This window comes from Tympanuchus pallidicinctus, unplaced genomic scaffold (assembly GCF_026119805.1).
Source record: "Tympanuchus pallidicinctus isolate F22 unplaced genomic scaffold, pur_lepc_1.0 scaffold3, whole genome shotgun sequence".
In the NCBI taxonomy this organism is placed as follows: domain Eukaryota; kingdom Metazoa; phylum Chordata; class Aves; order Galliformes; family Phasianidae; genus Tympanuchus; species Tympanuchus pallidicinctus.
Window position 1 is genome coordinate 939,304 of NW_026294747.1, and position 25,856 is coordinate 965,159.

General features: G+C 34.9%; 2 long non-coding RNA genes across 2 annotated transcripts in view; one reads left to right on the plus strand and one right to left on the minus strand.

The window, feature by feature from the left end:
* The window catches only part of LOC128085321 (uncharacterized), a 167,827-nt gene extending 150,179 nt beyond the window's left edge, over positions 1-17,648 (plus strand). The window contains exons 5-8 of the long non-coding RNA XR_008208894.1: positions 11,195-11,325; positions 14,788-14,919; positions 16,150-16,275; positions 16,806-17,648. This is a non-coding gene — a long non-coding RNA (uncharacterized LOC128085321). The remainder of the gene's footprint in view (positions 1-11,194; positions 11,326-14,787; positions 14,920-16,149; positions 16,276-16,805) is intronic.
* A 2,390-nt stretch (positions 17,649-20,038) lies between these two features.
* LOC128085320 (uncharacterized) overlaps positions 20,039-25,856 on the minus strand; it is a 110,739-nt gene continuing 104,921 nt past the window's right edge. The window contains exons 3-5 of the long non-coding RNA XR_008208893.1: positions 24,740-24,865; positions 22,583-22,752; positions 20,039-21,217 (exon numbers count right to left, since the gene is read on the minus strand). This is a non-coding gene — a long non-coding RNA (uncharacterized LOC128085320). The remainder of the gene's footprint in view (positions 21,218-22,582; positions 22,753-24,739; positions 24,866-25,856) is intronic.

Here is a 25,856-nt window from a genome sequence, read left to right on the forward strand (position 1 = left end):
AGAACTATTGGTGGATGGTTGGACTGGATGAACTTGAAGGTCTTTTCCAACCCCGGTGATTCTGTGATACACATCACCTTGCATTTGATTGTATTAAAATGAAAGTTTATTAAACAGCCACTGAAGTTTTCATGTTTAAACTGGCTCAATGAGATAAATACTCAGGCAATGTTATTAGGCTATGTGGGAAAAAGCTCTAATTAGTAAGGTTCCCCATTAACACTGCTGCTTGAAATCAGTCAGCTTCCTGTATTTTATGTTATTTTTCCATACTTTTATACCATAATCCCAAATACTAAATGAAATCTGTAAATTTTACATGAACAAACAAGTTTGCTTGAAATTTCTATATAGATTGTTTGGTGACATTTAATTCCATAAAACCGAAACTGATTTACGGTGCTCCTATTTTTGCATTTCAATCTCCCGTTATTTGTTGTTTTGTAGTATATATTTCTATACTTCCTTTGGGCCTGATTGAAAGCTGTTTTTCTCAACACTGCAGTATCTTCTTGGAGCTAGATGCTGTTTCACAGTGCACACTTAGGATATAAATAGAAAGTAAAAACTGCTTAATTGAGATATGTGCTATTTGTATTTTGTGCCCTATTACAAAGTGTATCTAAACTACTAAAGATGGCCAGGAAGGAGGCTCCTTGGTTTACTTCAAATTATTGCAAAATTGGTGTTGGAGTGCTTCCAAGAACTACAATGACTGGCAATCCATAAAAATTAACTTCCTCTAACTACAGTCTTTTAAAAACCTATCTCAGAACGTTTAGCACTCCCACATGCGATAGGGCAAGAGGTAGTGACTTCAAGTTGTACCAGGGGAAGTTCAGGTTGGATCTTTAGAAAAAATTTCTTCTCAGAGTGGTGAGGCATTGACACAGGCTGCCCAGGGAGACGGTGGAGTCACCATCCCTGGGGGTGTTCAGGAGACATGGAGATGTGACACTGAGGGATGCGGTCAGTGGGGATGGGTTGGGGGGGACTTGATGATTTTAGTAGGCTTTTCTAACCTTAATTATTCTGTGATTCTATACGCCCTCGTGCCAGGCCCTCCATTTGGGGCTAAGAAATCAAACTCTAAGATGATCTGCATCATTACATACGCTTTGAAAACTTTAAACTGTACAATAATGATCAGGGCAACAGAGCATCATTTGGGGGATCAGAAGATAGATAGAGCCAACAGTTAGGCATCCTGCATCATGTACAGTCTAACATAAAAGAGAGGTATGGATGCTATTTACATTGCATGTAAGCATCCATACTTAAGTATAAATAATTTTAAGTAGTGTGGACAGAAATCTATCTATATTACTTCCTGGATAGATGGAGTTGCTTAGATATTTGAAATTGGTAGGGGTAAGAATGTGAGGAAAAACCTGCAATGTTGTTTTTGCTCATGTTTGAACATTTTTTTCAATTTGGATGATCTTGCATGGAAGGAAGTGGTTATGATTGTAAATTTTGCATTGGTTTCATTTCTAATTAAAAACAACTTTAAAAAAGCAGTGACAGAGAGACAATGAGAGGTCATTTGCTTCACCTCTGTGTGCTGCGGTATGGTCCATGCAGATGATCTTCAATCTCTACTAGAAGTGATACTTAAATGTACTAAAATAAAACCTGCTGTTTTTGTCACTTAGGGTCTTCTTCTACAGGGTGTCGTGACTGGACCATAGATATTTGTCCATCATTTTGCGTGAGGATAATCTATGAGTTTCCAAGCAGAGGACTTAACCATCTTTATTATATAACGCCAAGTATTCAGACAATAGAAGCTAAGCCTGTTGTCAAATTGCATTTTCAGTTGACATTCTGTGAGACGTTAGGAGTCACTACATATATCTTCAATGCATGTGGGAGTCATGACATTAAAAATCACATAAAACTTATTATGCAGACAGAAAATAAACATTTTCTTCCCTTAAAGAATTTAAGATTGATGGATAATTACTTTGCTTGCCAAGTAGAGACTTCCATAATCAGCATAAATCATAAGGTCATTAAATTGGTAGGGCAATGAGAGATAAATCAATGCCCTGAAGATGACTTGTAATTGCTTGTTGCAAGATACAAGGCTGAATGATATTTTGTAAAGACCACACTGTGCATCTGTCTAATTGGGTTGGATGTGTTAGAGAGTCTATAACAGATCTCGATGAATAAGTCAAAGACCACCCACATATGAACCAAATGACTTACGTGTCTGTGGGATACTCAGGAAAATGTGTACTTACTGCTCCATCAGGAACTTCCTGGGCTGCCTTAAAAAAAATGATAGGAAAGAAAACAGAAGATTGATGCAATTCAATTTGTGTAATGTTTCTAAAACCAATGATACGGAGACAAAAGTGACATGCAGTCATAGCGACAGCTATGCTATTTTGGAATGTTCTGCATGTACATATTTCATAATTAGATTCCAGTGACCAGAAAGTGCAAGCAGTCAGCTTGCTCTTGTACTCAAATCTGATAAATCATATGGAATCAAAATCTCAAGAAATTAAGACTTTGCAGTTCATGACGTTTTAGTGCAGAGGGCTTACAAAGAATGTATTAATCAAAATCAAATTAATTACCTTGCGCATCTGCAGAAAGGCAGTAAATATTCTAGAAGTGAAATAAATCGTAGTACAGGAGTATCAGTGGGCTTCATAGTCCTAAGAGTTGGCTCACATCTGTCAGACAGATCTAACACCCATTTACTCTGTTTTCCCAGTGAATTTTGAACTTTTTTTTTTGTTCTCTGTAAACATCCACATCCGCGTGGATGAATTCTACCACAAATAATAGGATGATTTCAGATTTATTTACATCAATGTCATTTTAATGTAGCATATGTTGTGTTAGCAAAGTAAAGTAAAAGGCAGGGATTATTAAATATTATTGGTTATTCACCATGCTTACTTTTAAGCAAATGCATTTGTTTAGGATGACAGCAGTAATGTTTCTATCTGACATCAGAGTTTAATCAGTGTTTAATTCCAGTTGTACTGGGAGCTGCACAAATACAGAAATGTGAAGTATTGTTGTAACACTGGGCAAAGTGACACATCATGGAAAGAAATTAAGAAGTGCAATCAGGCAATTAGCATAGTTTCATTAGTTATGTACTGTAGTTTGAATTGTTGTATATGACTTGTTTTTTTAGGTTTGGACTGTTTTTTAGTTTTTTGTTTCATTTTGTATTTAACCTGAGATAAGACATAATGATGGGATGCTATGAACAGCCTTATTAGACAAAAAAGGCATGAAAGACATGAAAAGTGCGGACTACATCTTTGCCCAGTAAGCTGCTAAAAAAGCATACAGTAACTCCAAGATGATTATTTAATCTGAATCCCTCAGTTTTATTGCTTTCTAACAGAGAAATGATGGGAAATCAGGAAGGGTTGGCAAACACACAAGCATTAGAGACTCTTCAGAGCACTTATTAAAGCAGCTCTCGATCTGCAGATTGCCATGACTACTACACACAAGCAAGTAATTTGAAGAAGAGCAGTGAATGTGGCATCTTTCAAAATTCCAAACATAACTCTTGATTTAAAATTTGTATATTGCCCAAATCTTTATAAGGAGCCGAAGTAAAAACTGCGTACATTAGATGAATAAAATAAAATATTATTTTGCACCTTTTTCTAATAGCTGAATCCATTCTAAAATATTGTATTTCATATTAAACCTTTGAAAGTAAATGGGAAAGAAACTTCAGCACATGGTTAGCAGTCTGTCAAATTAGAGATAAATCGCTTAACTCGTTTACAATGAAGAACTCAACTATCATGATGATTTTGTGGCTCTCTCTACTTTCCTGAATTATGTTGTTAGCCCTCTTAATTTGAAAATACACTGCAGTGTCAGTCATGGCCAGTTTAGCATAGATACTTCACTCTATTAGTCGTAATTTCCTAGTAAATTAGTTTGCTGAATGTAATGGAACAGTGATATTCTGTTTATGTCCTGATTATATTTTACTTTTGTTTTCACTCTGTCTTGAGCCTTTGGGTTCCCTGGCAAATTCTTTTTTTTTTTTTTAAGTGTTTAGGTGTAAACACTTGTCCTTTTTTTTTTGTTTGTTTGGTTTTTTTTTAATCCATGAGTAAAAATGAGGGAAAGTGGTCAGACTTTTAGGAAAAGATGAAGTTGCCTTTCTGCAGTGCAGTGGTGTCTTGAAGATGCTGAGACAGATTTTCGGGTGCAATAGTTCAGCACTGTTCCATTAAATCTGGTTACTTAAAGATTAGCAAATAAGGTTTGTAGTCAGAAAAACAGTATGTGGGAAGATAGGTGAGAAGAGTAGACTTTTGAGCAATACGAAGTTTGAACTTTGTTGGGTGCCTCTGTTTAAAAGTGATTTTAAGATTTCAATGCTTCAGCTGGATAACCTAGAGCCATAGTATCTGTTGCTATTCATTGCTCTGTTTCCACATCTTTGTATAGAGCAGGGAAAAACAAATCTTTGCAGCCCTTATGAAACAGTGATCTTGAGTCTCTTCCTTTAATATATGTTTATATTTTACAAGAACTGGGGAATATCATCTTTTTTTCAGCATCACTGGTTAATATTTTTATTCCAGCACCAGTGAATACTAAAGGGGAAGGGCACAGAGCTCCATCTCGCAATTGTACGTACAATGAATTCTCACAATGGTGTGACCTCTGCTTCATATACTAGATAAAGAGGAGATGGCCCTCCTGATAAGCACCTGAATTTGGATGCTTATGTGTAAAGGGTACAAAAGATTAGGTGCCATTTTTGAATAGCCATAAATAAATGTCTTTGAGAACCAATGAAGGGCAGTAGTCTAGATCTTTTCTTTTTCTGCTTTCTACAGTTCCGTGTTAGCCCTGTGCCATTCCTTTTTGTTCCCTGTGCTTTCACAGTGGTCTGATGAACAAATTGCAAAGAAACTTCAGTATTACCTGAAGTAGATGGAAAGGGAGAAATAAAAACCATTAAACCATCTCTTATTTTATTCTGGGAATTAAAGTTGAGGATGAGAGGTGTTTGATGAGAGGTGTTTTCCCTTAGCTAAGGAGGCGGAGGAAAGGAGGGATAATGCCAGCTGCTCTGTTACCCACAAAAGCAGGATCTCACTAATTCGATGTTCTTCTCCACCTACATACAGAGAATAATCATCTCCTAAAAATATTTATACATCCATAATGATTTCAAATAGAACACATGCTTCCAAAAATGTAATAAAGAGATGTATGTTCCAATAAGGAAGGTTATAAAATATTTAAATACTTCCTCCGCTTCTCTCAAGAGGAAATGCCAAATAGCAAAGAGGAAGGAGATTCCAACTTCTCTTGTTTTTAGTGTGAAGTTCTTATTCCCCTTTGCTTTATCACTCTCTGCTCCCAGAATAAAAAACTATTACTATTTTGTGATGCATATCCTGATCCAAACTTCATACATATGCATTGCCATATGTTTCACACATCATATGCTTTCCTTAGTTTCATTTCAGGTTCAACATCAACACTCTTTACCCATCATGCTTATATACACACACTTTGTTCATTTCACACATCTTCCTATGTTTGCAGAGTTTAATACAGAAAGATATTGAATTTACTAATATATCTTATGGGGAAGAAACAACTCAAGTCCATTTCTAGGACCTTTTATGTCATCTTTACTCACTGCGTGCTTGAAAAGACTAATATGGGATATTCACAGATCAAATGAATCTAAGCTTGCTTGTGCAGGAGTGAAATTTCAGTGAAATTAAGAAAAAAAAAATCATGTAAAGTACCAAGAGAAAATTGCATTCAGATTTGGATATCCTTAGGCAGCATTACAAAATCAAATTTTAAGTTGTGGAATTCTTTGCTCTACTTAACACTCAGGTTACCCCGTGATCCCCGTGATTAATAGAGTAGGGATCCTCAGAGGATCCACATCCTGGACAATGTGCAACCTATAAGAAAGCCTCACCTTGTTGCCTTCAGGAAGAGTCCTCCTGCTGCTCGGGATACTAAATACATAAGTTTTAGACTTAGAGGGTCTCATGCTTTTTCAGACAATGAAGACCCAGCAATGCAGTAAGAATCCTAATTCTAATGGGTGAATGGCGAAGAAAATATGAGAGAAAGGAAGGGTTGAATGTGTTCTCAGCTCTAAATCTTCTAAAAAATTGCCAAGGAGCTGCCTACACAGGACTTTTCAGATTTATGGCATTACTAGGATACTGCAATGGACAGGTAAAATTTGGAATGTTACACAGGGCATACAAAAGATGTTCCCTTGGAGTTCCAGTGTAGTCTGGTGTATTTCCCCCACGTTCTCTCCCCTTCTCTCACCATTCAGTTGTTCAAGCCAGGGGCTTTAATGTTTTAACTTTATTTAACTTATATTTTTATTTATTGCACACTGATTTACCAGTCAGGTAGAGGAGGAATGAGTTGTAAGGATTTATTTATTTGTTTGTTTGTTTTCAGTGTGAATAAGATGATATAGCGGCCCTTTTCCTAGTTTCTGCTCTTAGACCACAATTATGTCATTCTGGTATCATAATGTACTTGAAGCAGATGTTGTGAAATAGCATTTCTTACTGTGTTTAAACTTTAAAGTCTGCATTTAGAGCATGTAAGAGAATCAGCACTTGGAATTGTGAATCTCAACGTTTCCAAATTTATAGTAGTTGTTAATCATTTCATATGACAATGTGTTTAAGATCTTATCAGGGAATATTATTTGCGTATTTACAAGTGGTTACAAAACTAAGAGTTCTTTTATGCTTTAGTGGAAGGATTTGGATGGTTGGTTTATGTATGGTAAACTTTTGGCCTGATGCTGTTGGTGTTACGGTGTCATTCATAGACAAACTGACTTTTGGACCTTTTTAGATATCAATGAACAAATTTTGGCTAATCTGGAAATCCTTTCAGTCATGAATGTAACAGTTTTAGAGTAATGATACGCCATTGCTCTTACATACGAAGTGGCTTACCAAGAAATTACTGAGGAAGAAATTCTATTCTACTGTGGTACCTGAGATGAGTTTCAAAAAGCACAGAAGTTACTGTTCTCAGTATGAGGGGCATACAGAATCTGGATGTTTTCATTTATATCTTTATTGTCCCTGTTCAAATAGAATTAATCTGTAATATAACTAATAGTTTAATCAGATGAGCACTCACTAGGAAATTGGAATACCTGGGTTCATCTCTCTTCTCCAAGTTCTGAGAAGTAAGGAAAGCATACATCCACAGATAGTATTTCAATGCAGGGTTGTGTGATAAATCGTGTGCACATCCACACCACTGTCAGTCACGCACAACAGTACTGACACAACAGATGTACTGGCGTTGTGGGTGCAACCCACAATGGTACTCTTGTGAGACACTCAATGCAAAAGACGGGCTCTAGAAATAAATATGTCAGGATTTCTCATAAATGTAGGCATGATGGAGATCACAGGGCAATTTGACAGCATGAAGTCCACAGACATCTGCTGATAAAAACAGATACTGCAGGAGAAGGCTTAGTGTGCCAGTATCATTTACATGGTGAAGGCAGCAAAATAGTCATCTCAGGAATCTCTTTTGAGCTTGAATGTGCAACTTGTAAAGTGGTGACTTTGTAATGCATTGACTCCAGAAATTGAATGGTGTCTTACTATTTCTAATGGGCAAATATTGTTAAAATAATTTAGTATCAATAGGCTTGGGAAAGAGTCACTTGTTTACTTTCACTTTATGAATTAACAATACAACCGTAATATAGAAGAGGTTTATAAAGGGACTGTAAGTTACAGCTACCTTGGTATCCCTACTGGTAGTTACAATCCACAAATGCCAGACTTGTTCAGCCAGGGTATCCCCTAAAATTTTATGACATCGATGCATAAAAGAAGGTTACAGAGAGAATGACTGTTAGAGCTGCAGAAGAGTGCTCTGCTTGGCTATACAGTGAAGAATTATGTCAGTAGGAATCAGACATCTAAATACTTGCAGATCACGAGCATCAAAGAGGAAACTGACATAATCTGCAAACAATGATAAATTTCAGCAGAAACTTGCATATTCATAGCTCTATCAATGCAAGAAGCTACGTAGAAAGTCATTTTTTGTATTTCCTCTTCAAAAAAATTAGTTTTTACTCTCAAACTGAAAAACAGGAAGAAATTCAAACAACATGCTTCCAATAATTACTGAACCTCTGAAAATCTGGACTGCATGGGCTTAAGCACAAAACCACAATATCCCTAATGATAAATATTTGAGTAAAGTTTGAAGGAGTAAGAGAGAAGCAAGCAAGCTTATTTTACTTGGAAAAGGGAAAAATGGAGCTAGAAAGGGAAGCATTCTTCGCAGGAAAAGTCCAAATAAAAACACAAAACCAACTGTCAGGGACAAGCAGCCTTTGGGGCAGGAGGCAGGAATTAGCTATTTTGTTGCCAAAGCATTACCTTGGGATTCTCTTTGAGTTGCTACCTAGAGTTTCTTAGGGCAACAAGCTCGGTGATATGGGTGAGAGCTATTTCCTTAGAATTCTCAACTATCCTTGTTCATCACTACCACTAACCTTCGTGAGGGGAGGCACCTCATTTGACCTCTACCCTTTCAGACCCTAAATATCAGAGGAAACAACCATTCATTTGATATTTGTACAGATAAGAATACAGCTTTATTCTCCTTTGACATTTTCATACAGTTACATTATGGTTGTTCAGATAAATGTCAAATGAAAGGTTTCCAAATCTGACATTTTTTAATAGTATGCCTAAAAATGTTGCGGTCAAATGAAAGACTGTGATTCATGTGGCTCTTGGAATGGTCTACCTGTCCTCTGCACACAACATGAAGGCTAATTCCAGTTAGCACAGATCAGGATGGTAGCACCCAGCCAAGAAGGAAAACAGGAGAGCTCCCTGTGGAATTACTCAAGTTGAAGCAAACCCCACCATTCTCGAGTAGCAGATTAAGTAAGTCTCAATATCATAGAGGTGAATAACTGTTACAACTCTGTCAGACTCCTGTGCTTTTTGAACGCTTTAATTTGGATATTTCAGATATAGAGATCCCATGTTCAATACTGACTTGCTTGTAGATACTTAATGTTACATGGCATCCCATGGTGCCACTGATTTAGCAGAGTAATATAGCAAGACCCTGAAATCACAGTACACATGCAAACCACACTTAACAGAATACAAAATTTGCATTATTCAGTTGAACCACAGTGTGATTCTTATTTATATTTTTTATATTATGCTTACTGTCAAGGTGCAGGTCGTCTCCAGTTGCCATAAGGAATACACAGTTTGTAACCAGCTCAAGATAATACAATCGTACATAATACAATAATACAAAAGGGCTTGTGAAAGTGCAGCTGAAGGTATATTTTTAGTGTTCAAGTATGTCTAGATGTACTAAAGGTGGTATCTACAGTCAGTCCTTAGAGCTGCAACAAGATCTTAAAGTAGTTGAGAAACCTTTTTCTTTTTTACCAATTACCTGTAGCTCAAATATCCTTTTGAAGCTATTACAAATACCATCAAATAAAGTCTATCGTGGGCAGCAATTTTAACAAGTCAGGAAGAGATTCTTTATCTTCATCGTTCTTCGGGTCTTTATTTTTTGAACTCTTTTAATAATAACAAGAAAAATTGTGTGTTTGAGATGAGGGAGCTTCCTTTCTGCATTTTAATATACACATTTTACTCCAAAGATGCAGATGATGTTGTGAGTTGATATTATCCTTGTGATACTGTGAAGCAGTTTTGAATTGTAATGATACTGCGAGTCAGTTGTGAGTTGATATTTTCCTTGCTCAAATCCCACAAAGTTTTGGCAAAAATGCATTTCCTTGAACAGCTAACTGAATTTTTCTCCGTGCACTGAAGGAGTACATACAGTGAACAAATTCAAAACACCATGATATAGAGATGAGAAACTGAAGAGTAATGGCCACTTCATGAGGCAGCAGAATGTTACAGTGTTCTTGCCTACAAGTGACTACATAACCCTTCTATATACTTTGAGGAGGATACTGAAATCAGAGTTTGAAATTTTCAAATTTGATTTGAAATCAATTATTATGGTAGTAAAAGACATTTCCTTTAATTTAAATCATAAGTTTGAGTCTAAATCACATAATATCTTAAGAAAGGCAAAACTCATTTTATTGCCATTTGTAATTTGCTCATGAAAAGGAATCTCAGCCATCAAGAATTTTCAGTTATACTGGATGATCATTACAGCATTAGGAATGTGAGTGAGCATTATGTTTAAAGGCAGAAAGAAAATCTTTACAGTGAGGACTTGTTTCATCATTTTGATGTATGTGCAGATGAAAAATGGCAAACTAGAAGGGAGAGAATTAAAAAAAAAAGATGCTAGAATGTAGAATTATGAAACTGAGCAACTTTGTATTTGCAAACTGGTTTCTCTTGGATATTTATCTTAAAGTTGAGGATTTGAGGATGGAAGCAAACAAACCTATTATTTCACACTATTTACCTCATAATATATGAAAATCTATCTTAACATCACAGACAAAAGCCTGGAAAAGAAATCTGTCAGAATTCCAGTTAATAGCATTCTCAGTGGTGGTCCTGATTATCATGGCACTTCAAGAATAGAGCATAACCAGCTTTCCTAAAAGAGATGGAGCGCTCAGAACTAGATAGAAGAATTTGTCCAAGGTTTGTTGGACATGGGGAGTCTGTGGAAAAGACACAAACTGAGCCAATCAGAGTTAGCCATTATACTGTTATTCTATGAGAACACTCACAGGACTTCCCTAAGGAGGACAATACTATAAAATGAAAACTGAACTGAAAATATTAGGCCTGAGTTTCTAAAAAAGTATGACTTACCCTGTACTAGATGAAAGATACGTGGTATTGAAGAAGGAATTTAATTCATTGCACTTAAATGCAATTATATGCCTTCTTAATCTTGTCTAATTCTGTTGTCATAGAAAAAAAAATCACATAATTTCTTTTCAGGGTCAGATTTACAGTATTATTTTACCATTGTTGGCTTGAAAAGCTATTATGTGAAAACAAACGTGTTTAAACTTTATGGAAACCACTTTAACTTTCCTAAGCATAATAAATATAGCCATTCTTTTTGTCACACAATTAAATAAATATCAGAACTGGATGTTATTAAACACTGTACCTCGTTTGATGCTAATCATGGTATTTTTTATTATTTCATTAAGTTAACAACCATTCCACTGGAAGATGCTGCACAGTAATCACTTTGTGTTGCACCAGCTCAGTTGGATTGTCCTGCTCAGCTCTTCAGGAATTTTTGGAAGGATTTTTTTTGGTTTCTGAAACTCATCTAAAGGTAATTAATCTTTTTATCTAATAAAATAATAGCATTAAAGTTCATTTATTTTATACATATTTACCAAAATTTCTTTCAGATGACAGATAGGACTGATAAATTTTATATATGATGTATGTAGGTTCAGACTAAATATAAACTTGCTCAACTGACTGGTTTAACTTGTAGGCAACTGAACAGGACTAATGACTTAGATGTCTCCTTATCTTTTTAGCTACATGGCCATTTTAATTATATATTTCTAAACTTCCAACATATCATGGAATAACATACAAAATCACGTGTAAAGGGAAAAAAAATGTTGCCTATTCTATCAAAATTAGTAAAAACAAAAAGAAAGAATAAGAGATATTAAAGTATGAGTTTTACTTAATTGTTCAAGGGTGTTCCACAGAACCTTAAAAATAACTGTTACATGCCATGAACAACTTTTACAATTTTATTCATTACAGATCTCTATGCAGAGAAACACCTTAAGATGGATAGGAACAAAATAGCCTGTTCTTCAAAAAATGTTTTGAATGAGATCAAGAGGTTTTTAAATATATGTGCATACATACATATATCAAAAATATCCCTTATAAACATTGGAGAGCCCAGCCATTGCCACACTTGGCATTATTGTTCTGCATCTGGACCAGGTTTGCCTTCTCACTGTGAGAAGGAAATTCACATCTGTTTAAATTTTTGCAGTAATTTATAATCCCAACCACTAAAATTAGAAACAGATTCTGGTTAAATTAAAAGGTGATGTAAAAAAAAAGAATCCTTCATAGTATGTTTTCCATAAGATGAGGGAGGTGTAAGAGGATAAAAAGATTATAAATCATCAGGTAGAGAATCAAGAAACCCAAATAATAAAATAAGCACGGAGATAAGAGAGGATCTTTAACACAATTTCATCCTTGTATGTTAAGATCTGAAAGAAGTTTCATGGCCACAATTTTTACTTCTCTGTCGTTTATGCCTATATTGGATAATCTGAGAAAATGCATTGTGATTTTCTAGTCAGAAAAAATTTTGGATGCATTTGAGTTTGGATCTTGTTTTACTGTTTTGGTAGTTGTTTTTCCTTTCAATGAGAGATTAAAGAATCACAGACAAAACATTTACACATATAGAACCATGGTATCAGTAGATGAGCAAGTTACCAGCATGTAAGAACACTCAAAAAGACAATCAGAAGTGAGAAAGTTCTTTGAGATAGGAACTGGACTGACTAGATCTGGAAAAAGGAAAACCAGATAGACGAGTGGATAGGGAAGTGGGCTGACAACTGAGTGAAGTCTAGAGGTCCCTTCCAACGCCTACAATTCTGTGATTCAGATCAATCATGGTAGAAATTGGGCTGTTTTGACACAAGTTATAAATACCTAATTAGCTGTTTCATTTGCTTTTTATTTTTTTTAATCGCATTAGTTTAATAAAATAATACCTTAATAGGTGTATATGAGTTTGCATCACTTAAAAAAGGCTATATTATATACAATTTATGTAGATAAGGAGGATGATCCATTTCCTTGCAATAATTCACTCCAAAAGGACAGGCTGGATAGAGAGCAATCTGTATAGCATGTCATTCACTTTAAGGCTATACTCTGAAAGTAATGCCTCCTATTTACTTCAGTGGGAGCTACAACAGATGCAAAGAGCACAACTAAAATATTTGATGGAGCAAATTCTCAGCTGCTCTTTTCCAACAGAGTCACTGCCACAAGATATGCTTTTTTTTTCTTTTTCTGTTTCTTTTTTTTTTTTTTTTTGCCAGTGATGAACAAGAGCCTGCATGCCACGCTTGTAAAAATCTGCACTGGTGGAGGTGACCCAGTGTCACAGTAACCACTGCTGAAATGCACCATCTACTCACTGTTTGGTATCTACAAATGCTCAGCATGGACGAATTCATTTACACACATTTGCTTCATACACCATTTTATCAGAGTGCCCCTCTGCTACCATTTGTCTCACAGCAACAAAATTTAATGGTGGGAAAATTCATCCTCTACCCCCAGCATGCACCTCTAATGCCGTGGGCCAGCATAATAAAATAGGAGGTGTTACTTTCAAAGCAGCTCTTATAGAATAATAACATCTGTTATTTTATTATTGGGAAGGAGCTAGATACAACTAGCATATTGTTAGGAGATGATAGCATCACACAAACAACTAACAGACCATTTGATAGCTCTTCTGTTTTCCATTGGGTCCTTTCCATCAGAGCTTGAAAGTCATAATCTGTGAAGTTTCCTCAGAACTGCAAGAATAACTTTGTGGAACCCTCAAGGTAGCAACTAATTGTTTCATCTTTCCCTTCTTTCAAGGTCTCAGATGATTGAACTCAAGGGTTCAAGTTTTGGGGTACAAGAGGAATAGTAACGTAAAACCAAAGAGAGGGAAAAAGATGAGATACCAGTGGAAAAGTATAAGGTTAGGGAATCCTGTATTTTTTTAAATTATAATGATGTAAATCTTGAGGAAAAAGTCATAGTTCTTTTTGACCTCACAGAAATTAGAATCAAATAATTTATTGGTACTCCAGAACTTTTTAAAACTTTTTTTTTTTTTAATGTTATGAATATTCCACATGGAAGCTGCATTTAACACAAACAGAGATTGAGTCCAAATTACACCTGTTGCAAATATCACAAATTAAAATAACCTTTTTTTTTTTTTTTTTGCATACTGTAATCTAGATATTGGATTTCTATTCCACATTACTTTAATTGCAATTTTTAAGACAGAGGCTATTCATACTGATTTTGAATAGTATTAATAATTAAAGTGGGCGTTTCTGGTATATTTACAAGTGTGATTAAAAAAAAGCAGTTTGAAATAAATGTTGAAATAATCAGAATTCAGAATTGTATTGTATTAACAAAGCTCTTTGATCCATTAATCAAATTGTGAACTGAAACAAAGTTTACATACAGTACTAGTATGTTTGAAATTCAACAGCATTGATTTCAATTTTTAGGAACCAAAGGAAAACATTGGTTTCTTTAGGCAAGTTGTGAAGAAAAAGAGCATGTTCTGTTTCAGAAATGTTCTAGATGTATTTATTTTAATCTATAGCAGAAATCTAGAACTGTAAAATTTCTTTGTGACAGATTTTCAATATCAAATTTTGGAACAAAATTAATTTTTTTATTGAAATTAAAAACCTCTTTTTAAAATCATTTCCTTATTAGATTCCTGACTTTTTCACCTGGTCCAAAAAACTACATATTCAAGTGTAGATAAATTTAAAGGTGAGTAAGTGTGTACAACTTCCATTTGCCAGAGATTGAGAGTGCAGTCTAACCATTTATTTAAAATAGTGTACTGGCTATTGATCAGGACAGTGAGCACCTTAGGTATTTATTCTAAATTTCATATGTTCCAACGAGAACAAAACTCCAACGAGCTACAAAATGCCTTTGCAAAGACAGGAACAAACAGCAGAATGTGTTTATTTCCTTTCAGAATTGCTTCAAACCACAACACAGTGGGGATCTCATGAACTTCAAGCCCAGTGAGATGATAAATGCTTCCAGGAGTTGATGTCGCTAACCACTGGCCTTAATCTTGATCATTTCTCACTTATGCCACAGAAAGGTCAGTGCCTTGTGTTTAATTGTGCTGGAAGTATGAAACTATTGTTTTCAAGCTAAAGCATGTGGTGGGAGGAAGAGGAGAAGCTACCTTCCAAGCTAATTACAGAGGCACAGCTCCTCTATTTTATGAGCAGCAGTAGAGGGGAGAAGAGCCAAAATTATTTTTCTCTGATGACTGAAGAAATATTTATGATGTGCCGTTCTCAGAGACAAAGAGATTACACTACTCCTCTGAGTTTCTTCAGTCTAATTATTTTTTATTTTTCCTGATTATGGATTTGATACTGTGAAAGCTTAACTCATGTTTCAAATTCTTTATTAATACAGTCATCTTGTGTCAGGCAGCTGAAGTCTTCAGCTTAGAATCAGTTTTTCTAATCATCTCTTACTCAAGATTCTTGATTATCTACAGTAAACTCTTGAAAACAATACAAAAACATCCAACTGAATTTTAAGATTGGGGCCCAAGCCTTCATTTCAGGGAATTTGTCATGCTACAGTGATACCATACTCTGACATGTTTTCTATTGCCATTGCACCGTGCTTAGCCTTTTAGCATATAGATTTTGATGTAATCTTAAGGAATGCATTTATGACATTTTTACACATATGGGGAGGTAACTTGTTTAATAACTAGATAACTCAGAAAATGAATTGGTCTAAAGGATTTTCACTAAATTTAATGCATGGTAAATTTCATAGGAAGTAAAAAAACGAAGTGTCCTTTACCTCAAATTCCTTAATTATCTCTATGCTATGTTAAATATGTCTTCGTTATGAATTAATCTAAATGTAGTTCTAAGTTTTCAGCATGTCTACATTAGTATATGATGATATCTTGATAAATAAATATCACCTGCAGGAAACGCTGAGTGTTTTTTAACTCTGCATATTGTTTGTTGTGGTACGAATTGTGAAAGAATGGCAGTGTTTGAAAGACACCTGCAACCCCTGGTCTACTGCTTGATTTGCTAATGCAGCATCATGAAACAGTAGTACCTGGTGAAAATTACTGTGTTCTTGCAGTAAATAGTCAAGTACATTTTTAAGATGTGGGAAAGGTTGCAATGTGATTGACTACTATGAACATTTTTTATTATGTTAGCATTAATTTTGAGCATAAAATTCAGTCCCTCTTCCCTAAGCTCTTTTTCTCAATATTACTTTCTCTTCTTTTCTGTAAGAACTTTGGCAATGAATATTTTCGGCAGCTGACATAATTCAATTACAGGAATTTCCTGAGCTGTGCCTGTTTGGCTACCTCTGGGGAACGGCTGCGAGTTGGGGTTGTGACAGGAGTCAGCAGAGCTCTCCATGAGCAATGAGTGAACAGGAAGTTCAGCTCCTTGGAAAGACAGTAAGTTTCCTGCACTTGGTCTTCAGTACTCACCTTCTTCTGATTTCCAGCTTGAATGAATGCAGCCATGATATAGACATAGTTCTCCAGTGAAGCAGGCAGAACACAGAAAGGGCAAAGAGTTCTGAGACAGGAAGGGAAGAATGTGGAGCAAAGTTGTTGTATAATGCATCCTGGAACATCAGGTAAGGGGGGAGGGAAAGAAAGAAAGAAAACCAACCAGGGTAAAACTGGAAAATGATAAAAGAGTTTAAATTTGGATAAATGCCCAACTGCAAGGTTATATTAGAAGAGGATAAAAGGACAAAGGACAAAATACGAAGGAAAAAGGACAAAAGACAAAGGGAAAGGACAAAATACACATTATAGTAATTTTTAAAGGTTAATAGTAATTTTTAAATCTTAATTTTGAGAAAATCTAAAACCCACGTATTGCACTTCTTTGACAATTCTTTTTTTTTCCTGAATTTACTGCATTGAACATATGATTGAAATACATATGTGCTAATATTCTGCTTCTCTCCGAACAGTATTTTAAGGGGAATCTCATTAAAAAGACTCTGAACATACAAACAAAGTGGTAATGTATTCTTAATGAGGCAAGGTGATGTCTTGCTGTGCAAATGTGCAAAGACCTGTAAAACTGCAGTTCTCCTTCCACTCATTAAAGACAGTTGTAAGCGTTTGTCAATGCGTCACTGTCCTGTTTAGTGGTGAGACTGGTGAGCTGCATGGAAAGACACCTCTGCCAATAAAAAGGTCAGTATTACTGTTTTAAGAAATTGTATTATTTCACTGTTTGAACTGTTACAGTTTCATTGTGATACGCTTCCATGATCATCTTTGAATTATAGCTTTTGCTTCCTCAGTACTTCCGCTGGCTGCCATTTTGAATGGAGGTGATCACTAGCAGCAAGGAAGCTGGAATATCTGGGGCTTTACCATGTTGAGAATAGTTTATTGTAGTTTGAAAGGTGTTTGTTACATGCTTCTTTTCATAAGAAACCTTTATTCTCAACTTCAGGATGCTTTGAGAATACAGGATCATTTGCCTGGCAGGTTTTATTTTTTTTGATCCTTGTTTTGGAGGAAAGTATGGAAAGGATTGAAAAAGAACAAGAAAGGTTCTTTACAGCATAACATGACTGTATTCTTAGAAAAACAAACCCAAAATGAAAGTTGAAAGCATATCTGAGATGTAGCTTCCGACATACAGAAATATCACCAAAAAATGACAGGAAAAAAGCTCCCTCAGTATCAGAATATATTGTAATTTTTATCCAAACGCATCTGAATTTTTTGGTTCCACTTAACGTAAAGCATATTGGATAACTTGGGACATTTGAGTTTTTGATGGTGTCATTCAAACTAAATTACATCAGATCATACTGGGATAAGGTGATGACAAGTATGGAATGATTTTTGTGTATTCCTGCAAGATGCTGAATATGTCCATTTTTTTAATTTAGTTTTATCTGAAATGACTACTTACGATTTACATACCATGGTTATTATTGTCTGGGGGTTTGGCTTTTGCTTTCTTTTTAGGTTTTAGTCATGGTAACAGGTAGATGCTTTAATTTTAACACAGACCTACTGCAAATTTATTTTGTAATTGGGGATGTGCAGTCTATTTCACACTAAGAAAGTACATTCTATTCGTTCCTTATTGTCATCTTAATCTATACTATTTATGGGATTAGTACTCATACCTAATTTTTGCTTAGCTCTGAAATACAAAGCTAATTCATTTGAATTAAGGCAATGGAACAAGTTCAGAGTTGTGTAAAATCTTATTAGCAGCACACATGTAATACTGGCAGAAAATGTCAAGGAAGGGTGCACCTGGATCCAGGGGCATTTCAAAAAAATATTGTTAATAAATATCTCATAAAGAAAGACAGGTCAGGGAGAATCTTCAAAAATATTTTCCTTCTATTTCTTATTTGTTACAAAACTATCTCCATAAAATAATGATCAAGATTAAATTGGACTCCAAGAGGGTGTTAACGCAATAAAATTGTAAGAGTATTTTGTGAATTATTGGCACTTAGTTTTTTCCAGTTGGGACTTCTTGTGGATGTATATGTGCTTTTCAAAGGTCTAAGGCCTTTGGTAGCTAAGTAATAGCTAAGTAATAACAAATACCAATCTCAGTGAGCATATTCTGTGACAAACATGAGGGAACTGTTTTAAAAGTATTTAATTTCAATGAATAGACTTTACAGTTCTGAAGAAAACAGCAGTGCCATCTTTTGTTGGAACAGACCAACTACAACTTTCAAATATCAATATTTAGATCCATTCTGATTTGCACTTACTATTTTATATCAGAAGGCTGTTTGCCGATAATAAGGCAGCATCTGTCTTAGCAAGGAAGTAAATGCAGGAACAGCTACTCGCTTTATTTGGTGAATATTTGCTGAGGGAGAAAAGATTTCAAATATGAACACAGTTACCTGGAGCAGCCAGGACCTATTTAGCAGTTACTTAGATTCTGTTAGACTGCTAAAATGTTTATAAATGAACCTTGGACCTGGCTATCCCCTCTTACAAAAACATCTGATGTGGGATATAACAGAGCTTTGTCAACCTGCCACCACTCATCCTGCACTGCAGCAGAGAGTGTAAAAACTGAATTTTCCTCTACAGCTGTGGCAGTGAGAGCTCCTGTGCACAGGGACCCTACTTTGAATGCTAGGCATATCTGGAAGGGCAGCCATTCTATTCTTGCTCTGTCCAACCTCAGAAGTCCTAGTGCTTGTTTTTTTTTTTTAGGGAATATACAAACATATACTATAAGTGACACTTTGCTTTACAACCAACATTTTTTAAACCACTCTTGACACTTTAATACAGAATGTATTTTCATTTGCCTTTTCTAAATTTAGATTCAGGCTTCCAGCACTTGATGAGACACTGGGGAATCTGATTTATTTTGTTCTTCAGTTTCCAAATGGTTCATTTCCTTTAAAAAAGACTATATTTGTATTTTATGTGTATGGGAAATGAATTGGCTTGTATAAGGCAAATAACAAACACTATTAGGTCTTTAGTCTTTTTAGCTGTCAAGAACACAAGTTTAGTGATATTTCAGTAGCTTATTATGGGGGCCTTGGAAAGTGCCTTGAAAGTATTGACACAGCTCATCCTATAAAAAGGAAATAATTGGGAACGAAGTCTATTCAGATTTAAGAAAGACACAGCCTTCTTCTAAATACAAGGACCTATGCTGTGACTTTCACCAGTCTGAAGCTAAACAGATGAGTTTAGAATATGGTCTAGCTGTGCTAAGCCCTGCTTCCTCCACCACATCATCAATTATCAATAATGGCTTTGGCAAGTAGCATAATTATTTGATCTCACTTGTATGTTCAGACCTGTGGGGCCCGACCCAGGTGGGCTTGAACTTAGAGACTTGCAACCTCCTGTTATTAATCCAGACCTCTGCCCTTCCATGAAGACTATCCTAAAGTCTGTGAGGTGTAAGATAAGAAATCTCATAATCCTCAATTGTACCATTCTTGTTTCTTTCCAAATCCAAAATAAAACCTGGAGAATAAAAAGGTCTCTCTATATGATCTATTTTGACAAAAGAATTATAATGAAAATATATTATTCATACATATTGATAAGAATATATTATGTAACTAATACATAATATGAATATAAATACATTACTATCTACAATTAAGAAGCTGATCATGCAATTTTTATTCTGTTTTTCTAACAGGATTGTATGATAATGTCTATATCACAGTTCCAAAAAACAAACCACAAAAGGCTCAATTAGTTTTACAAATAAAAACTATTTGCTCAGACAGCAAAATGTTTATGAGCGCACCTCAATTAACCTCTATTTATTTTGTTGATACAAATTGCTAACAAGGTTTCACATGAAACTTATTGAGCAGTTTTGTCCTCTGTTTGTAGCTTACATGTATACACAAGCCCAGAGTTTTGAAAGATAGGTTTTATTTTGAATTTCTTCTTAATTGCTTTTGTTTATGTAACCTCTTACAGACTTCACAGCAACAATGCTTTTATGAGTAGTAGCACATCCTTACACATTATTTAGTTATTATAGATATAGTTTGATTATATATTATTTTATATATATTATAGTATATTATATATTACATTTACTGGAGTTAAAATTTAAAATATTCATTCTTTCTAATGAATTTTTGCATGAAATTTTGGAGAGGGGTTTGTTTTACGACCTGATGCTGTACTGACATTTGAGTAACTGACATAGGAAAAGCAAAGCATTTCTGCAGCAGTAAGGGTACAGTCAGTTGTCAAATGACGTAGAAAAGTAACTTTGTGCACCAAATTCAGTCTCAGCTGCCTTTACAGATCAATTTGTAAAAGTGTAAGAGTTCTCAAGTATTGCTAGCTCTAAGTTCAGATTTTCATGCAACAAAGCTTAAGTTTCAAGACCTATTTCTTGTGTTTTAAAGTAAATTTATATGGTTTTTTTGTTTGTTTTTTCTTTAGAAGAATGATTTTGGAAATCTGAATATGATAAACTGCTCATAGGCAATGCAAATAATTCATTGTAACACATACGTAAGCAATACAAATTAATCACTACTCATAATGCATTTTTTCAAAGAAAGGGGTTTTCAAGCTATCCCTTATACACCACAGAGTGGCAGATCTACCTGCTGCAATAAAGAAATTGCTAGGCATATCCTAGAGTGCTCTAGTTCACTCATAATCCTACAGTTCCCTTACTAAGTTCTGCTTCCCAAATAATTATGCAATATCTACTTACATGCAGTAGACTAACCTCTGTCTCACGCATTCACGCCTCATTTCCTCATTTAATTCTCTTTTCAGTCTTGTTATTTATTTTCTTTAATATTACATTTCCATTTCCAGCTCTATAGCCAGATGAGTCACCCTCATTGCTATCCACAACAGCACTCTCCAAGGCCTGTGAAACAACAAGATAATTTATAAAAACTTTTCCACTGAAGTTATATACAGTCAGTGAGGTTAACCTTTATTTTAGTGGCACTTGAATTAGGAGACAAAGTTCCATTCAGAAAAGATTATTCAGAACAAAATAGGAAGAACATCAAGAATTTTACATCATTTTCAGAAATAAATAAACCACATGCCATAACCACAACATACCAAGACAGTGGTGTGAGACTCAGTAGTTTACATTCAATTTTTTTTTTTTTTTCTCAGAAACATACATAGAAAATATAAGTGGACTGAAATTTCCATGTATTTTTCTTCTTTGCTATAGGAAAGCAAAGATGAAGTTCTCAGAAGTTCCTATTTTAAATATAGAAAGAATGACTTATTTTCCTCACAGCAGAAGACTAATTTCTCATTTCAAATGATTGTTTCCTCTGTGTTGTATGTTGGTCCCTGTTTAGCCGTTGTTATCCACCTACAGTCATTACATTTTGCAATTAGAATTTGGGATAAGAAAGTAATTGTTATTTTCCTTGAAGATGACGTTGACGGAGAGGCAATATATAAAACAGAGATAAAACAGAGGAGTCACTTCTATATGAGGCTACCATCCCATGTTTAGATGTAAGGGACGTGGTTTAGTGGGGAAATATGGTTGGTAAGTGGATGGTTGGACTGAATGTTCTTGGAGGTCTTTTCCAACCGTGGTGATTCTGTGGTTTCTTTGGATTCTAACAGATGCAGATATCATGCAAAAAATAAGAATGTCCAGAACCAAAACAGAAGAATCGATGTAGGATGCTCCAAAAATAATGCTTTCTATTTATTTCCATGGAAACTATGCACAATAAAGAGCACAATAACACTATTTGATAGAGCAATTTTTCAGCTGCAATCTGTCACACGACAACAAAAAGTAATAGAATATCGGTGGGAAGGTTCAACCCCTACTGCCATACCACCAGTATCCATGTTCGATGTCACAGGACAACATAACAAAATAGAAGGCAGTACTTTTGGAGCACCCCATATTTACCTATCACCTGGAGGAAAAAATCTTATAGTCTTCCTGTGAATGAAACTGTTCTTTTTTCAGTGACATCAACAGAAATTTGACCCTTGAAAGTACAGTACTTTTTTTTTTTTCATTTCTTTTTTCCCTCCATCACTGTAACCACAAATCTCAGTTTAGTGACTATGACAGGAGTATCCAGAATGAGGAGCTGGAAACAATTGCTGTCTTATTTTTCCCTAGGATAAATTATTCAATTGACTGCCCTGGAATTACATCAGTACATACAACAGTACATACTGTTTAAATGTACTGTAAGACTTTATAAGTAATTACTGTAAGTAATTTCAGGAAGCCTACCTCCTTTAGCAGTCCATAAAACTCACCTCCTTGAGTCATTCAGTCAGATCTTCACAGAAGCAGAAGTCCAAATACCACACTGCAGTAATCATTTCTCCAGGTCTCTAAAACATGTATTGTTGTTGATGCAAATACTTATGGAGCATTCCCACGGTAAGAAAGGTAGCTAGCTAGGAAGAGAAAAAATAAATAGTAACAACAGGCACACAGAACACAAAGTCTAATCTTCTTTAGCTTGTGAATACACCTAATTTGGTTTAAGAATGACAAATGCAAGCTCAGACAAATTCTGCTGAAATGAAATGAAGAAAACATTCTATGATAGAGCAGCTGGACATCCAGTTAAGAATCTAGACTCTCACATTCTGCCCGATGCACAGAACATATGCAAAATGAGAGTACTTTGCCAGAGCAAAAAAGTCAAACACCACAAAATAACAAATAGAACTGCATTCTCATATTACCCACAAGAATGGGGTATTCCCAATTTAAGAAAATTTCTTTCAAAATTAAATGCTATTTAGTATGGTCAAGTATTCTATTTAAGTTTTGACTAAGAAGAAAATATATATATACAAACATAATTTTAATATCATTTAAAGACTATTAAAACTATGGCATAATATTTCATACTTAAAGAAGCTGTTGAAAGGAGTGTGCATTGTAGAACACCTTAAAAAAAAAATCTACAATTCTTTTATATTCTTCTACATTTTGCCATGATGTTTATATAAAGAAATTTAATTGAAATAGATTTTCATAATTGAATACTTCTGAAGACCCGTGACATGTTGCAGATCAATGTTTAATCTGCCCCTACACAAAAGTGTGTATGTCTGTAATCTATAAGAAACACAGCTGTCTTTGCCTGAACATTAACATTGTTGGGAGATTTCTTTACAACAATGCAGTACATTCCTTAATTTTCCCTAGAGCTGCAAACTATTTCAGATGAACATGAGTCAGTCATCACTTTTGAGAATAATGTTGCAAAGTTGTAAGTGCCGCTTACTATTTCCATGAGCACTGCCTTTTGGAGGCAGTATATCAAGTGTCAGAAGTGATATTAAATCCAGTTTGTCGGAGTATCTGAAAGCAAAGTGATATTTTCAAAGACATTGCTTTAAGTATTCTTGCTAACCTAGAAAATAAACAGAATTAGGCTGACAAATGAAACACATGAAATTGATGATGTCTCGATGACGTCTTCCAGAATGATTTAACTATGAGCCCAGACAAACTTTATGGGATGCAAACTTTTTTTGATGCTGAAAAAGTTCATATTAATTTAAATTCAGTCACAAGCCTGTTTATTGGAGTAATGCTAACACAAAATGGTTTGATTTTGAGCACTCTGTTGAGTAACAACATAGACCTCTTCTCAGCTTTAAAAATGGTTGCTCAGCTCCTTATCTTATTCTAGGAGCCCATACTACTAGAATTGGTCAATTTATAAAAACAACAACACGTTATCTTACATTTCCTTAAAGTTGTTTTGTTTGGTTGGTTTTTGCTTTATAAGATTTGTACTACATTTGGAGTAGGAATTACTGGATTGTTTTGTCAGGAAAGAAAACATCTTTGACTGAAACTTCAACAGATGTGCAATTCGACTCTTCTAAAGCTGACATTGATGGACCTCAAATATTAGTAGCCTGGGATATTTCTTAATTATTCTTCATCTTAAGTTATTACATATTTGAAACTCTGGCAATGATCAGAAATTAAAAAAAAAAAAAAAAGATTATTTCAAAGTATTCTAGAATTGAGAATTTTTGAAGCATTGGGAAGTGGAAAGCTATTCTGTTTGACTCACTGATAATACTTTGTGTAAACTTATTTGCTATTCATAGCACGACATAATTCCTTAGTTCCTAATTAATTGAACTCAACTTTTTCTGTTCTGAGCACCCTGCTTGAGTGCCATTTTCAAAGGAAACATTGTACCTTTCACTTGGAATGACTACCTTTCATATATTGTTCTCCATTGAGTAGAAAGCCTTCTATGTAAAACTGTCCTTGTTGGAGTCAATATGACTGTGATAGTAATTAAACTATCAGAAGCAGGAGAGAACAGATGATGACACACACACACAAAAAAATTAAATAAATCTGAATACAACACAAGTAATTCTTTCTGCAAATATAGTTACTTACCCTTCCTGGAGAAGCATGATTCCTATTGATGATCTCATTGTTAACATTTATTTCAGTTCAGGTTTCATTCATGTAAGTTGACTTGGGGCAGACACTGTCTCAGATTTCTGATGGCTTTGCTCATTTCTGTCAAAGTTAATTGAAGAGGAGAGAAAAGTTATATATTAATCTTTCCAAAATCATCATGTTTCAAAAGAGTGTGATCTTGTGTGACTTCTGTTTCACAGAAATCCCTCTAAAATCCTTGATCTTAGCAACATTCATAAAATGAGTGAATATACAGAACTGATTTGGGTTTTTTGGAAGAGCTGGATATAGAAGAGAGGGATTACCACAGTTGTTTATAGTCACTGTTCCTAAAATCACTTGTCCTGTACGTCCTTATGCTGTACATACTATTACAAAGTCTGTGTTTAATGAATGATACATGAAGGGTTGTTAGGAACTTGTGCCGTAGGGGAAGACTATTGTGAGTCATGAACAGTGCTAAACGGTAGACTCATTAATCTGATTAAAAGCATGGCTCATTATAATGTAGCTGGATATGCAAGTTTTAAATAATACACAGTTTGCCTGAGCTCTCATCCACCGAAGTAATATGTATTTATTTTTATGATATTTTTCATTGAACTGCAGTAATTCTATATGATTTCCATCATGGAATTTGCCACTGGACATACAAGAGCATGTTTACACAATAACCTAATTTGCAGTAGGTATTTTACATGAGTTTTTAGTTTATGAGTATGGTTTGGAATTAAAGTCACTCTAAAGATGAATATATGGTACAACTTCAATGCTTGGTCCTGCTCTACACTTATTTTTAAAAATAATTACCTCAAAATACTGCTAATATTGAAGCTTATTACAATTTAACCAGTGCTTTGAAAGAACCAACTTCTTATTGTTAAAGTCAGTTCAAATAAGACATAGCTAATAGAAAATATCTGCTGACTGCAAGTTCTCCTTACCCTAGTAGACAGAAACGTTAAGGTCACAGTGACAAGATTATTCTTTCCATGAATTGCTCAGCTTTACATACCAAAGGCAATCAGTAATAAATAAAGCATAACTCTGAATCACCTCAATAAATACCAGTAAATATCAAATAAACAAC